This window comes from Falco naumanni, chromosome 2 (assembly GCF_017639655.2).
Source record: "Falco naumanni isolate bFalNau1 chromosome 2, bFalNau1.pat, whole genome shotgun sequence".
Lineage (NCBI taxonomy): Eukaryota > Metazoa > Chordata > Aves > Falconiformes > Falconidae > Falco > Falco naumanni.
This window is the reverse complement of record NC_054055.1, coordinates 62,965,479-62,982,624: the sequence shown is the minus strand read 5'-3', so window position 1 is coordinate 62,982,624 and position 17,146 is coordinate 62,965,479. Positions and strand designations below refer to the sequence as shown.

The 17,146-nt window shown below is 36.9% G+C and overlaps 1 protein-coding gene across 1 annotated transcript in view; it reads left to right on the top strand.

The window, feature by feature from the left end:
- FAM155A (family with sequence similarity 155 member A) overlaps positions 1-17,146 on the top strand; it is a 487,856-nt gene that overhangs the window by 1,499 nt on the left and 469,211 nt on the right.

Here is a 17,146-nt window from a genome sequence, read left to right as displayed (position 1 = left end):
CGGTGCCCGGGAGGACGGGCGCCTCGTCCCCCGGTGGCGGCGGGGGCGCGCGCCGGCAGCTGCGGGCGGGTTCCGTCGGGCGCTTGGCCCCGGGGCGGCGGGCAGCGGCGGGGCGCGGGGCGGCGGAGCGGGCGGCGGGACCGTGTCTCCGGGCGCTCAGCTGAAACCTGCGGAGCGGGGAAAAGCTGGAAGGCGAGGGAGGATGTCAACGGGCATCGCGGTGGCCCTTGGTTGGGAAGTGACGGTGACAGCGTTTCAGTAAGCCGCGACCGTTTTCTTTGGTGCCACGGGTGACTGCTCGGAGAGATGCAGAGGCTTTTCTTTTCCTTTGTTAGAAGGCAGGGTCCCATTTGGGCTCTTTGCTGTTGTTGTCTTCTCTCTACTTTTGCACAAGAGTAGTTGGCCTAGCTCTCAAGACAGGAAAGCCCCCCCCCCCCCCCCCCCCCCCCGAAAATGTTGCCCTTGGCGCCTGAATTAACTAACTGCATGCTTTTTTCCCCCTGTTTGAGTGTTTGTTGAGACCTGAGCCAGGTGAAATGTTTCTGCCCTGAAATGGATTATCTCGACTACTATAGCACTACATTAACCAGTCTGAACCAAATCCTGTTTTAGCAGTGGAACACAACAGTGCATACAAATCACTGCTCTGAACAGGCAGCCTAGCAGTACCTCGGTGCCGTGTAACTTCATCAGGGCCTTCTGAAATCATTTCATGGGAACAGTCCATGCCTAAAGAATCCCTTTCATCATTAAGTTAGTGTAATTTGCTCATATCTTTGCCACAAAAATCAATCCACAGCCCCTCCAGAAGCTAAAATATCCTGTTACCTAATTGGATAAAGTAGGAAAGTTGCCTTTTTTTTTCTTTGTTATATCTGACAAAAGTAAAGTAGTCTCATCAGTAATGTTGGCTCCACTGTTTCTAGGTTATATATAAGCTCTGTGTGTACACACTCAGTGTATATATGTTATGTACTCAGTTACTGAAATCGTAAATGGATTCTATTTCCAGAGTGAATCGGATAAGTAAGAAGCGTATTAGATGTAAACAGATGTCCACTGTCCTAAGGACATCTTTGCCATTTCACTGACTCTTTTAACTGGAAATTGACCTACTGCTCTGTGCTGCCAAACAATCAACATCTACATGCTTAATTTTTTGTATCTCAGTTTAGTTTGACTAAACTTTAGCACAAAGCGTGAAGTTGCTCTACAGTGTATCATGGTGTAAAAGGTGTTGAAAATGAACAGAACAGCAAATGCACACTGTATAATGATTTCCCCTTAAAGAGAAATACTTGTCCAATTATGGGAAAAAGTTGTTGACATTAAAATGATTATGTGAAACATATAAATGAATTAGACAAATGCAGTGCCAATGACCTACAGGTTCTGAGTGCCAGATGTATTGCTCTATGTTTTGAGAATTTGGTCAACCAGTAGGAGAAAGGAAAAAAAACCAAAACAAAACTCAACAACAAAACCCAACAACACAAACAAACCCAAACCAAGGGTGCAGCTTAGTGTTTTCTTCCTCTTACTGGGGAAGCGGGTGGGTGGTGCAGACCTGGTAAGGGGGGCAGTGGGGTGACCCTGTGAGCGTGGGCTTGGGCTGGGCTGGGCTGGACTGGGCTGGGCTGGGTTGAGCTGGGCTGGGCTGGGCTGGGCTGAGCTGGTCTGGGCCATGCTGGGCTGGGGGCCGGCGCTGCCGGTGCTGCTGCTGTCCAAGGTGCTGCAGAGCAGCGCACGCAGCCGGCGGTCAGGCTGGGGAGCCCCCGCGCTCTTTCCCCCGAGCCTGCCTTGCTGCTGCTGGGTCCCTCTGGAGCATTTTGATTCATTGTGGTGGCTGAGAAAGCCAAGCGTTTAGCAGGTCCAGCGGTCTGATAGCCGTATCGATGGGTATTGATGTGCTTGTACGTGGTCTACCCTGAAGTGCCAACAGGTGAAACTAGAAACTTGTCATGAATACTTTATGACTATTGCAATATTCTGCTGGACTTTCTGGTGTTTTATACATATTTTATTTACCCTCAATCAGGAAATAGCCTTTTTTGTGTGTGTGTGTGTCAGTAAATATTAATATTTTGAGCTTTGGACATCTAAATAATTCTTAACTTAAGAATCAGAACAGAAAATAACTTGTCATCTAACTGTTTTACGTACACACCATTTGGTTGGTTTATGTGGTGAGCTGCATTTTCTTTTAAGCAAAATCCTAAAAATACTGTCTTTACTAAATTATCCTGTATGTAAGCAATGGCTTAATGCAATGAATGGCTTGTTAAATAATTTATTTATATTTAAGACATCTTTATTATTCTGGGAGGGCTGCTTCATTCACAGAAAGACAGCGCTTCATCCAGTGAACCAATTATAGCTGATGACAAAATCAATAAAATTTACACTGAATAACAGTTAACCTAGAACTTGTAATTGGGTATTACTTCCCCCTTCCCAACTTTCCCTGCCACCATCCCCCACCCTTGACACAGTCAGTTCTCACAGTAACAAGTGAAAATCATGGGGATTTCTCAGTCCAGCAAGTGATGCTTTTCCAAACAGTACTGCTGGTTGTAACAAAAAGTGCATATCAAAATACTCTTGACATATAAGCCTAAATCTCAGACTTTATATTTTCATTCCCTTATCTGAAACTGGAAGAAAACGAACTTTGTTTTCACAATAGTCAGTGTTTTACTACATGTCTCCTGGTCCCTGAATAATATTATAAATAAAATGCTTTGTATTGCAGAAGTTTGCAAGCAGGAATTGTTTGCATTATCAGTTCACATTTAGCTGTTCTACATGGTGAGTTTTAGTTTCAGTTTTAATGTGTAAGTATATTCATTTTATTGAAAAGAAAGCCGTCCTGTAATTAAGGTTTTACTATTAAACTTCTTGTTGAGTTGCATTAGGATTTTTGAAAATTTTGTACCAAATGCTGAGAATTATGAATTATAGAACATTTGTAAAGTCACTATTTTTTATGGTATCATTGAACATGCATATGCATTTTATATTGTTAGGATGTCAGTAGACTTTGTGTGTTGTTTAGAAGTTTGGGTTATCAGTGTCAACTCACTATAAATCCATCTTCAACTTATTTCTTAAAAAATATCCTGGAAGTCTGATGTTTTTATATGTTGTTTTCTTGTCTCGATAGTCACATATTAGTAAAAGCTAAACAATAAATATAAGAAAAATATTTGAATGTATTACATATTCAACAAGGTGACATAATACATTGTTGTGGCTTTATTGAATCACCAGAGTAACAGAACAGCTGAAAATCTGGATCTACAGTTCTGCTTTTCTGTTTAAATTTACTTTAGATTTTTTTAATATTTATGAAATTTTGCTTTTGTACATTATAAATTAATAGCTTATTTTCAGATTGTTCTTGGTAATACCTATAATTTTTTGGTTTCCAGAATACCATCTTTATATGCAGTGTGACACGGTACTGTATTCAGACAATTAACAGAGAACTGAATTGGCTTGATGTTGGAAGACACAGTTCCCCATAATGACTTGTCAGCTTTCAATCAGGGGAAATACTCAAGTTCTTATTCTTAAGACAGCAGGCAATCGCTTTGTGGAATAAAAGAAAATTCTGGCTACTTCTGATTAAGAACTGGGTCAAATAACTAAGTAGGACATATAAATGTAAAGGGTTTTAATTCTTTTATTTTTTTCCCCCCAAGATTGAATTTATGTTTTTGTAAAAATATTGGAGGCTAGGACTTCCTTGGCAACTATATTTATTAATGTTTGAACAAAACATCAGTTACAATCATTTGACACGTCTCTTTAACCCAGTGAAAGTTGAAAGTGTTTAAAATGTGGCTTTCCTTAGTGCTAGTTGAAATATTGAAATGTGTAATTCAGGTAAGTGCATTATAATTAAAATAACATTCAAGGAATTAAGGTTTTCTCCTAGAATATCAAAGGGTAAAAATGAGAATATTTAATTTTTATATAAACATTGCTAAAAAACAAACTTCATCTGACATCCTAGGTGCTCAACATGTACAGAGAGACCTTTTTTTTCCTTATTTTCAGAAATTAAATATAAATTAATAACTTCTGATTTGAGGTTTATGATCCCAGTATCAGAAAAATGTGAGAAAATAGTGGAATTGTAATGCTACCTAGCTGAAAAACATGCATATCAATACAGGGTTTCATCATTAAACATAGATGGTATCATTATAGGAATATATTCATCATAGGAATATAAAGCTGGTGCTTCTGTTACTAGTTTGTTTGTTTTTTATCAAAGAAATGTGTTCAACTACTTTTATTTGAGTGAGAGGATGACTGAATTTTTTTAAAAGCAAATAAAATCACATTTGTGCTAATTTATCTGGAAATAGCAAAGCTTATATGAATCATTACTTTTCTAAGAACTTTTTCCTAAACAGCATATGTAGTCTAATTAGGTTTTGATTCAAACTCTCAGTTAAGCTGGCAGAAAAGAGCAGATGAGAAATATGAAACCAAAAGCTCAAGTGAAAAAAGAACTCTTCTGTTCCAAAAGGTCACATAGACCAGCATCTGCTGCAAAGTTAGGCACTTAAATTGCACATCTTAATCACACAGTATTTATATCATATCCAAGAGTGATACCTAAGCTAATCAGAAGAAACTCTTACAAATCAAGCCTTCAGAAATCTGCACTGCTGGTCAGCATTAATACAAACCAGAAACAATAAACATTAATTACTGATATAATGCCTTTTCAGAATGTCTTGAAATTTAAATATTTATTTTAAAGCTCTTTTTAAAATTAATGATATGCTGTATTAATAAAGCCATGAAACATAAATGTATAAATTTCTTTAAAATGCTGTGAAAGTAATGTGACTGTATAAATTGATGTTTGCACATGCTATTTGTTCAGTTGATTTAAAAACCCCCAACAATTAGCAAGTTGAATTATTTTTTGAAACTAATTTATGATAAATATGTGGATGAATTTAGTGTAACTATTCATATAATAGTGCACTGGTATATTAATATAAGGAACAACACTGACTATGTGTTAATGGACTTGGTATTTTGGCCTAAAATCCTGATCCAGCAATCTGCCTCAGTCTCCTGTTTTGAGCTAGATGAATGGCACTGCACTCAGGGAAGGCTTTGCACATGCTGTAGTTTCAATTGCTTAAATGCTGTGCTGGATCAGGATCAGATCTCTTCACTACTGAAAGAGCAAATTTCCCAGTGTTCTTTCAGAGTTGAGTTCACCTCACCTAACTTTTAAAAAGTTTGCATCTAGTTGATCACCTAGATGTCCATCCCATTCATAGTGCCGATGGGTACTTTATTCCTGATTTAGGAAAAAAAGGGCGGCAGATGACTAGCACAGCGTAGTTGAAGTGGATTCCACCCTAGTTTAGCAGTCACCGTTTAACACTTGATGGTGTTAGCTTCACATGTCTAGGGACGTCATGACTCTGCCCTCAGTTTTACTCTGTTCACTGGTTCTCTTTGCATCGAGCAGTATGCTTCTCATGCACCTTGCAGAGAATGCAGTGGTCTTGCTTCTTCATTTCATGTTCTTCTAGGAAAAGTAATCAAAATGCAGATTGTAGTTCTATCACTTATCCTGCCTAAAAATCATTTGGTCTATACTTAGTAATTTATTAATTCAGCCCTACACAAAGATCCACAATGTATTTAGAACTGTGAATTGCCTAAAAGTGAAAAAGTAACTTAGAAGCTGAATTTGTAAACAATACTTTTTGGTAAGTATCACTCATAACACCCCAGAAGGTAGAAAGCTGAAATAATTCATTTGACAAGAAAAAAAATACAGAAAAAAAAGAAAAAAATGACTCTTTTTGTAGTCACTGGAGATACATAGGCAATTCTAGAGTCTGCATCAGTTCACAATAAACTGGTCAGCTGAATTATGTCAGATAGATTATGCCCTTAAAAGCACCTATTTTCTGTTTATTGTCTCTAAAGAGAACATACTGTCATTTTATCTCAAACTTCTCCACCATTGACCTCTAAAGTCGTATTAGATGAATCCTAACAAGATATTAAAAAAATAGTATAAAAAAATAAGTTTTTTATGAAATTGTGGTCATATGCAAAATTTAACTGCAAGAAAGTCTGTAAAGTCCTGCTACTTGTGCTGTCCCACACCAAGCTAGTGAAATCAGAAGCCTCCTTCACTTCTCTGATGACTGTATTGTGTCACTGAAGAATGTGTGAGCTATGCAGTCTGCTTCTTAGAGATGCGAACAGGAAAGGGCCTTGTTTGACATAACTATATTTTTATAACTTTTTTGAAAGATTAGAGGCCCAGAGCTCCTACATACTGTTTTTCCAGTTTTACTGTTACTTCTACTGAGAAACTATACCATAACAATTGTAGGTCATCTTCTTATTAGCAGTTTCTTACAGGTTGATCTGCTGGGGATTTTTCTCTTATTCTCCCTTCTTTCTTTACAAAGTAGGTGGGTTTTTTGGGGGTGGAAGTGTCTATATGTGTGAGAATTCCTGTAGATTGTGCTGGGTTTCACTTTCTTCCCTCAGACCAAATCAGAGGGACCCCCCCTAAGCCTACCCAATCTTTCTCACTCAGGAGGCACATATTCTTAGACGTTTATGCCACTTTACTAAAATAACCATACTGTACTTTTCTATTTGCTTTTCACTGTACTTTTCTCTTGTCAGAACTGTAGAGCAAACATCGTGAAGTGAGAGCATGTGGCAGTTTGATTTAGTTTACAGCACCAATCAGTTAGATGAATACAAATTTAGTGAGGCACTAGAGACATATTCTGGCTTGTAGAGAGATTTCATTAATTTGAAGGTATTTGAAAAGACCAGGTTTAGTTTTGGATTTGTGATGTGACCTTGTTTGAAAACGGCAGATATATGAAAGACACAGATTGCTCCTTTAGAACATGCATATTGAACAGCTGTATCCAACGAGCTCCCAGTCCATAATGACAAAGATAACAGGGCATGATGTAAGCTGCTTTGAAGGGAAGTTGATCAACGCTTGATATTCTCCCATCCTTTATCTCATCTCTTTAATCCAAACCGATGGACACGTCTCGAAAGCTGTGTTTGAAATAACAGTGTCCTAAAGCCTTAATGGAAGAACCTAGTAGGACCCTTTGAAGCACTGGTCAAACACCACCAAATAGTTGGAACAAATGGTGATGATAAATGTTGAACTGATAAACTTCGGCAGTTCTATATGAATATCTTGGTCCTTTGAAGTGTCTTGGAGACCCTGATGGGAATGTTCACCTTTCCTATAGATTGATGTTGACAGATCATTCAGATATTTCATCAGTAGAAGAAAACTTGCTGATTAAAAACAGTAGCAAAGGTGACCTGAAGTTACCAAAAGACAATATGTTTAGGTCTAGGTTTTTAGAAGTCCTGCAGCAGTTTGGAAATCATTGTGGATGTTTTAAATGATTTAAATGAAATTAGGGAGAAACTGTAATTGAGAGATTACAAATTAAAAAAGTCCAAATTTTCACTTTTGGGATATGACAGTGACCCTTTTTAAAATTTTTTTTTTTTTTTTTTTTTTTTTTAAGTTACATTTTAGGCAAGATCCTTAGTCAAGCCATTACATTTTCCAATATATACATTATAAAATTTGAAAAAGAACAAAAAGTAATTTTATTATTTTTTTATTTTAGAATGTGCAATGTATTGTAATTTTCAGGAGATATTTTCCAGGGAGCAAATATGATATCTGAAATGCTTTTTAAATGCATGTTTAAATCTTGTTGATCCTCTGCATGTTAGATTAGATGTTGCCTTCACTTTGCCTGACCGCTTATGTGAATGGTATTTTGGACCTGTCAACACACTTCATCTCTGTAAAACATCATAATGAAGTATCTTTATTACATTTTAAAGGTATTAGCAACCCAGAACCAGAAGGCATTCTTAATTAAAGGGAAGGGGAAAAAATGGATTGTCTGGAATATTTAGAAAAAGAGTTTTTCTCATTTCATTCATTCTTTTGGGAGAATAAGAGAGTTTCTGGAGTTCATTGATTGATGATTTGCTGATCATTGCTGTACATTGGTTAGCTTGCTCTCCATATTTGAGGGGTTACACTTGCAGGTTCTCAGAAAAAACAACTTTGTATGAGATGTATTCATTTAGATAAATTATTGGATTTAAAGATCTGTTAAGGAAGAATTTAGGCAACCCTTAAACGCTTCAAAATCTATATTAACACTTAATTACACATCTTGCAGCTTTCTGGGTTTAGTAATAGGCAACTAAATAGAAGACCATAAATATAAAAATTTATTCATGTATACATGTTATTCATGAGGAATAGTATACCAGACATAATATTTTTTGCTAGTGTGGAAATTTTATTCTTAACTCATATTAGTTGATTTAATATGCTCATGATTCAGGAAAAAATGTATTTTTATATCAGTATAACTTCATCATTTAGAGGAGTATCTTTATTTCTGTTAGAGGTAAAGATGTGTTTTCAAAGGCACTTAAAATGATCTCTGCCGAGACAAATTTTTGTATTTGTATGTGCACACTGGTTTAAAAACCAGACATTCTTTAAAATAAAGCCCAGGAGGTAGAAGGACAACAAAAATTAGCAAATAAACAATAAAATGTATTTTTAGGCTTAATTTGTTGTGTAATAAAGAATACAAGTATATATTTTAAAAAAATGTGCTTACAAAAATTACATGTACATTTCCCATAAGCAGTGTTAACATTGCCTTCACATGATATTCTTTGAAACCAGATTTCTGTATAGAAGAGCTTCAGGGTAATAAGGATATCTTATTTATTCACAGTTGCAAGTAAGAATTCTTGTGTATTCAAAGGCATAACTTACTTTTAAAAGAAGATTACCTTGTGATGAAATCTGGTATAGCACATCTCACTTTATTCTTTTTAAAATGTAAGAAAACTATATTTTTAAGTTTCAACGTATAACATGAAAATGATAAAAATAAAGTTATGTATGTCAGACATAAACTTTTCAATTAAAACCAGCTACAAATAATCCAACAGCTGCTTTGGTAAAGACTAAAACCTCTGGAAATTTTCAAGAGAAGTATTACCATAATATCTATTTAGAATACTGATCATTAATAAATTCCTTAAGCAAGTTTCTGGTGGTTTTCCAGTGGGATGTGGCTGTACTGATTCTCATGTTAAGTCAGGCAAATAGCGTAATCAGTGGAGAAGGATGCACATCATCAGAGCCTAATTCATTGACCATTTTATTATTAAGTAAAATGTTCAAAATGCATCTATTTTTGGAATATTGCAAATTTTATACCCCTGTATGTACAAAAACATCCTTTCATGTTTTTCCTTTCATGCTGTGTTCCAGCTGTTAATATTGCAGTACAGTGCTTGAAAGCAAGACCGGGCAGTTCTGGTGAGAAGAAAGTTTTTTTAAAGAAGGGAGCAAGTATGGGAAGTGCCCAGCACCCTGCACACGTGGGTCCCTCAGCATGTGCTGCCAGGAGCACAGAGGCTCTGTCCCTTCAGTCACACAGCTGGGGCAGGGCCAGGGCTGAGGATATAACTGGATTAGATTCCACTGGTTTGAGGTTCTGCACTTAATGAAGCAAACCAAAACCATAGCCAAGGTCCCGTGGGATGGCTTTTTAAATTCTTCATGGATTCAGAGATGAGAGATGTTGGTTTCCAGTCCCATTCTGCTGTGGAGTTAAAAGTCTTCCTCTAAATATTTCCGCACAGAACCTGACAGAACTTGGACCAGTATTATAAAGAAGTCGGAGTTTCTGAACAAGGTACATTTGAAATATTGGCCAGCTTATCTTAAAAGCAGAATTATTTTTTGTATTTTTATTTTTCTTTTATGCTTTCTGATATAACAATCCTTGGGGAAATGACCTCTATTATAAGCTAAGTTTAGCTAACAAGATATGATACATTATCATATGATGTTCAGGAAATGAGGCTTGCTGGTTTATATCCCAATTCGGTTAGAAGTGCATTATGGTTTCTTTTGTCTCTAATTTAAATCTTATAAATGTTAAAGCTGAATCTTATAAATATTACATTTTTTTGCAACCTCACTGTATTAATGAAATTAAATCATTACTGTAACGATAGCTTTTTAAATTTTAGCATTGAGATTGATTCCTGGAGTGAGACCTGAGTATATATACTCTGTATGACAAATGTGAATTTAAAGTATTTTTTTATTTTCATTTGAAAATATAGACTGATTTTCTTTAGTCAGGAATCTACAATGACATATAAACCAGGACTAACTCCATTGAAACCAATGGCTTTACTTAAATGTAATACTCTTTTGAGAGCAGGAGGCACATGTTATACTTTAAGACTCAAATACATGAAGTCAAAGGGACAGATTTGATTCAGACTGATTTCCTTTGCAGACCTTGCTAGAAAAAGCAATATGCAGGAGTGCTTTAAATGCTCATTTTCTTGTCTTTGACTGACAATACTATATTTGTTGTTGTCAGATTAATGTTTTTTTCCCTTTTCTTTGTTGCTGGACTTGGTCTTGATCCCATTCTCTTATTCTATTGATTTTTCAGGCACACTGTAGAAAAGTATTATGAGCTTAACTTGTTCTGTCTGGGGGGCGGGGGGGAACCTTGAAGAAAACAAAGTAGAATTAATTTGCCTTTCCAAGAGTGTAGGTCATCCACCTGGGTTAAGAGGAGACATGCTGATCTGTAGTATTACTAGTTTAAAGCCAGAGAAACTGCTTTGACTGCTGTAAAGACACTCTGTATTTACACTGGTATAAATACAGCAAGAATTTAAGCATAATATGAGGAATTCATCAGGTAATGGAAGTTTTGCTCTGTGGTACATTTCAACACTCATAAAAAAGGTAGTAATTTTAGCAATGACTCATCTTAAATAAAAATTACAGGTATTATACAGATGTGTATGTGTATATATGTGTGTGAGACAGAGGGAGATATGTATGTCTTACAAGGGATGCAACAAGCTGATTACTGAAGTAGGATCAAGCATCTTGGAGACTCCAGGACAGTCCTGAAGTACAGTCCTATGGAAGTCTTTGAAATGTCCTGGATTCTTTAAAACTAAGAAGTAGTTTAAGAAGTACAGGAAAAATGTAATAATTGTTTCTGCATGATCTTTTCCTTTTTTCAGTCACATACTGTTTTCTGATTGATCTGGAAATGTAAATTACTTAGAGTATTTTCTTTCTTTCGTTAAGACTTCTGAAAGGCTCCACAGTAAAACGTGGAATACACAGGTTCAGCTGCCGATGTCGTAGCCAGGAAGTGCACTAACCCTGTTCTGTGTCGGCCTTCGCAACTCCTTTGTAGATACCCTTAGTGTGTTTGGACTGAAATTTTGATCACTGGTTGGAAGAAAACCACCTAAAACTCCATGTATTTCTGCTACTAAATATTAATAGATTATGGAAGAAGTTACCTTAAATGTTCTTTTTTCCTAATTGGAATATTTGAAATTATTTTTGCTTCTGCTTCTTTATTTGCACATTACATAACAAAGGTTTTTGTTTGTTTATGTGGGGTATTTTTAAAGAGTAGAATATTTCTATTTCTGTGATTATCTGGGAAGTCAGGTTTCTTTAGTGTTTTAGCATCTGTTATATTTTTTCTGAAATCTTTTAAATGACAGAATTATGTTAGCTTGTGCAATATGAACATAAATTACAGTCACTTCCCAAATATGTATTTAAATCCTTTTTTGCAGTTTTCTGTCTACTTGTGATTGTTTCTTTTTGATTACTGGAGAAATATTCCTCCTTAAATTTTGTTATGAATGTAAATTTATAGCATGATGTTTTCCCTCATAGTTTTTGATACAGGCTTGAGTTGAAGAGAGTTGATATTTGGGATGGAAGACATCTTTCTATCCTTTTATCATTGTTTAGATCTGCAGGAGAAGGAGATTATATGTTTTGCAGCTTGCAGGAAATACATCTCAGGGAAAGCTTCTGGCAGGGTAGATCTGTAGGCTCACAGGGAGGAATAAGAGATTGTGAATATCAATAAGCTGGTTTTGGGCTACTCTAAATCTGTGATCCTGTGTGCAGGATAGAAAACAGAGCTTAAAGTATATATTTATAAAGAGATGTTTGAAATAATTTGATTATATGTTTGAAAGAGAAGCAAAAGACCTGAAACTTTTCTTGGTTCTTTTCCTGCAAGTAATGGTACTATAGGGGAACAGAAATATTACAGTAATTCAGCAATGCAGGGTTCCCATAGGATGTGGTGCACCGTGAGGTGCACCTGTTATATTCCTCAAAGGGCTAGCCCTGCTTCAAATTCTTTTCTTCACTTTGTGTCTTAGTAGAGTTCCAAGGCAACTATTTATTTCTTACCTAGTCCATATGCACTTGAGCACACAGCTCACAAATCTCAAGTGTTTGAACTGTGTACAGGCATCTGCCCTGAGCCTGTTTCTCCATCAGCATTTTTGTTTAGGTCAGGGGTGTGCTTTTGAAATAAATCTCCCACTCACTCCCGTTGCCACTCTTAACTGCGTCTTGGTTCACGTCATGGAGCAATCTGGGAGCACAGAAACTGATGCTTTCTGCTGGAAGTAAAGGTGAAGAAGTGCCCTAGTAGTGTGTCTCATGAGTTTCAGTCACTAAGGGACATGCAGTCTATAGGGCCAGGGTTAGCCTGAAGTAAAACTGATGAAACATATCATGTGGATGCCAGGCTCCCTGCACTGTTTCAGTCTACAGAGTGTTCCTACAGAGCTGCACACAGCATCCCCCCCCCCCCGCCCCCCCCCCCCCCCCCCCGCCCCCTTGTTAGTATTCACATAGCCATAGTTACAGAGACTGACATTCAATCCTCACCTGCAGATAATTCCCAAAGTATCTCAGCAATTTCTTCAGGACTGCAGCTCAAGACCCAGAGCCGGAGCTCTGAAATGATTCACTAAATCTGGTTCCATATAATAATGGCATTAGTGATCATCTCTGATCTTTTTTTTTTTTTTTTTTTTTCTTTTTGAAGTTTTTTTCCTCCATCTTTTGCTGGCACGCCTATGGAGGTGATGCATAAGGTGATGCAGAGCATGGTGCAGATTTTTGCTCTATGCCTTCCCTGCAGCTGCCAAGCCTCTGTGCAGCAGAACCACTGCAGCTCTGCTGCGTTTCAGGCTCTGGGCTGCCTCTGTCCTCACTGTGAGACTCACAGCGCCTTCCCAGCACACGGACACAAGGGCAAACAGAACCATCAGTGCCTCTTTATGGCAACTTTCAAGTTTTTAGTTTCAGAGTGGTGCAAAACTACCTAAGCAATCATGAAAATGAAAAATTTGTGTGGGGAAGGAGGGAAATGGGCAGCAATGGAACAAGTTTGACCTTCCTTCATAAAATGCTGCCCTCTCTATCTTCTAACTTATTTTCTTATTTCCAACTAGAAGAAGAAAAGATTATGGGGCAGTGTTTAGCCTGGATGTTAGGTAGACACTGAACTGAAAACTAGATATACAGGAACACCTAAGTAACTGCTTTTCTTTTTAAATTGTTTCATTTTCTATACAGCTGTGAAGACTTAATTTTCTTTGGATTTTTCAGGAAAGAGGACAAAACTGCATTGATATTATTTTTCTTCACAGGGTAAAGCTTTTTTCTTTGAAAGATTAAAAAATACTGCATAGTTCTTTAGAAAATATGTCACTGGACGAATATTGCCTTGCTGATAAAATATTTGTTGTTAGTATGGGGAACTACTACCATTCTAATTTTTATTATTTAAGCATTTTTATTGCAATCATCCCAGTAATTACAGGTGGTCATTACTTTTGAACCCTGAGAATTCATGCAATATTGAATTGGTTTTAAATACGTTTACTGTGCTTCTGGGAAGAAAATTTCTAGAGGTCACGATCAACCCTGTTCTAATAGCAACAATGTTCCTGAAGAACTGTGGGGATTAATGTTTTTAGCCTTTCATAACCACCAGGAAGCTTTTTTATCTTTTCGCCAACCCAAAACTTGAGTGGGGCTAAGAAAAAGCAAGAAAAGTGATTCACTGGCCTAGCAAAAATGGATAAAGAAATAATTTGGTGAAATAGCATCAGTGTGTGTGATTGATTGAAACATCAGGGGGAGACCTGCAGGCGATCAGCACTTACTTCACCACCAGATGCTACTGAGCTGACCAGGAACTGCAAGGGAGACCAACCAGCAGAGGCAGGGCAATGCCCTGCCAGCAGGAAAAGCCGTCGGAGTGGCAGGTGGCCAAAACTGCGGATGTTTAACTGAGGTCATCATAAGAGTTGATAGACAACATATTTGTATAAGGCTTTGATTGGATGTACCTCAGATTATACTTGTATTGCTTTATCCTGAAGCCTGAAGAAGGTGATACTGAAGAATCAGAAAGCTAAAGAGTGTATTTTTGCTAAGCAGGATATAAGGACTGACATACTCATAGACTGCTCAGGGATCTGTTTGGTGTCATGTCCTATCTCTGGGAATAAGCTTGAGAGGTAAAATGAATGCTACATCAGACAGTTAGAAAATAGTCTGCTTGTTGGCAAACTTTCTTCTTAATTCATATTAGACAGTAGTCAATTTATCATGCTTATGATTCAATAAAATACTTTTTCATACACTTTTTTATTAGTATAATTTCATACATGAAAGGATATCTTATTGGTAGAGATAGATTTCATTTTCAAAGGCACTTGGAATGGCATTCAAAATCCTGATTTTCTCTAAATATGTGGCAAAACAACCAAAATTTCATCAAAATTTGGTTCTTGCTATGTTTCATGCATTAGCTCTGTTCATTCTTTGTAATAAGTAAGATAGGATTGCTTTTCCTATAGTTCTTACTGATTTTTTTGTATACCTTCTACAGAATTTTTTTTCTGATACCTAGTGGCAAATTGTTGTATGGAAGTGGAGACTAGTGTAGAAGGAGGGATTATTATCATATTATAGCCAAACCAGTAATCAGACCCAGAAAAAAAAATGTAATTTTGAATTTATTGAAATAGCAGTGGAGAAATTTGGTGCTTATATAGCCCTTGCACATGCAGGTTTTGGGCTGTATTAATGGCCACTGACTGACAAAGGCATTTAAGTGCAGGTTTTTGCATGACAGAGAAGGATTTTGTCTATTGTACATGTAAATGAGAAGGTTGTACATCTGCTGTAATGAAGAGTTTCTCTGCAGCTGTGACACATTACAGTGTAGGCTTTTACCTGTGATTCTTGGTAAAAAGGGCACCTGCAACAAGTCCTCGTGCATTAAGCTGTTGCTGTTAGCAGTTTCTCATGGACACACTTCCATGTGTTACTGGTTACCTGCTTTAACACTTTAAAGGCCATAGGTACACAGCACACTTTGCTATGGTGCCTCAGGGTTATGCTAAATACAACATTTCCAGTTTATGCCTGCGAGTGGTAAAGATGACAATTTAAAATGTCTTTTAGGATATAGGTATTCTTTTCCCTTTATTGTTCACTACTACCTAGCCTCTTTGCTTTCCCCCTGCTCAGGCGCTCTACCAAACTAACCTCTCCTGACATGTTTTACTGTGGGCCTTTGGTATAGTACTATGCTGTACTAAGAAGGACAATTTTCTGAACGGGGAAGTGAAAGATCAGTATCCATGGCAGCAGACCTGCAGCTTAAAAGTGTAGTTTACAGTATATATAACTTGGGATAAGAATAAGCTGTGTGGCCACAAAAAAGAAGAGGGTGACTGCAGGGGCAGCTTGACTTTTTGTTTATGGTTTGTGTTGACTTGGTTTTGGCTTTGCTTTCCGTACCAAACAGAACACTTCACTGTGAAGAACTTTCATGAATATATCCACTGAAAAATCAATCTCTTTCATTAAAATGGTGTTACCTTTGGGCTTGGTAATACCAAATAGGAAGTTTTATCTGTTTGGCTTAAATGAAAAATAAAAAAAATATTTGTCTGTTTTAAATATGCAGTTTTCACTTTTGCTGAATTCCTCATTTGTTTTATGAAGAGAGATAAGTAATTATATAGTTTAACTGTGATTTAGCTTTACTTAGTCATTACGGTTTTTTAGCATCTTCCTTTAGAGGTGTCAGACTTCCCCTCTAAATAAATAAATCTTAGCCTTCATAATCTCTGTAGCAGTACTCCTTCCTTTTCACTTCTCTCTCAACTATATCTTTATTTAGATTGTGGTTGGTGTCAGAGGAGTGTTTTCGTTGATCTGTGTATATCAAGAGGGAAGAAGGTTGCTCCCCATCTCCAGTGGTCAAACTGAGTTTTTAATTCTAGATGAAGTATTTCGTATGTTTCTTTCCAGAGTGCATGTATTAAGCTTGACAGTGCTGTATTCCATCTGCCATTGCTTCCCCTTTCACTGAGTTCTAAGCAACCCAAAAGCTCCTTGGCCTTGATTAAGCTAAGACTTGTTGTGTCACTTATAAACAATTCCATATTATTGTTAGTCTCATTTCCAGATGATTAATAAATAGATTAAACACTCTCATCCCTAGTAAGGAACCTGGGGGCACCCTGCTGTTAAGCTTTAGCCACCTGGAGCAGTGACTGGTAGTAAATGTATTCTGCTTTTGTATTCTGCTTTTGTAGTTGGCTTCTAATCAATGATCCTTTACTTCTTACCTGTGATGACTTAGTTTCTCTAATAGCCTTTTGTGGGAAGCATTCTCAAAGGTTCTTTGGAAGTCCAGAAAACTTGTATTGGCCAGTTGTCTCTTATCTGCTATATATTAAAAAGGAATTCTAATAGGTTAAGGAGATGTACAAGTCATTAAGGCTTCTAAGTTTAATCCAGATATTTAACATCTTTATTTTTTATTGGTTAATGTGTTTATTATTGCAGTAATACGTGTGTGGAGCTGTTTGAATTCTTCCTATGCTTCTCTCAGTAGTTACATGAATATGACCGCTCTCCTGCGTGATTCAATATACAAACTTACTTCAGCGTGTGACTGCATAATTGTGGATATTTTTTTTTTGGTTAATCTAAAATTGCTTTGGGACCCTTGAATAAACAGAATCCCATTCCTGGGATACATTGATCTTTTATTTGTTGATTTGTTTCAGCCATTCTTCTTATGATATCTGAATTGTTGAAAGCTCCTTATCTTTACTTGAAAAAGCTTGTATTTCCTCAGTGCTCTCT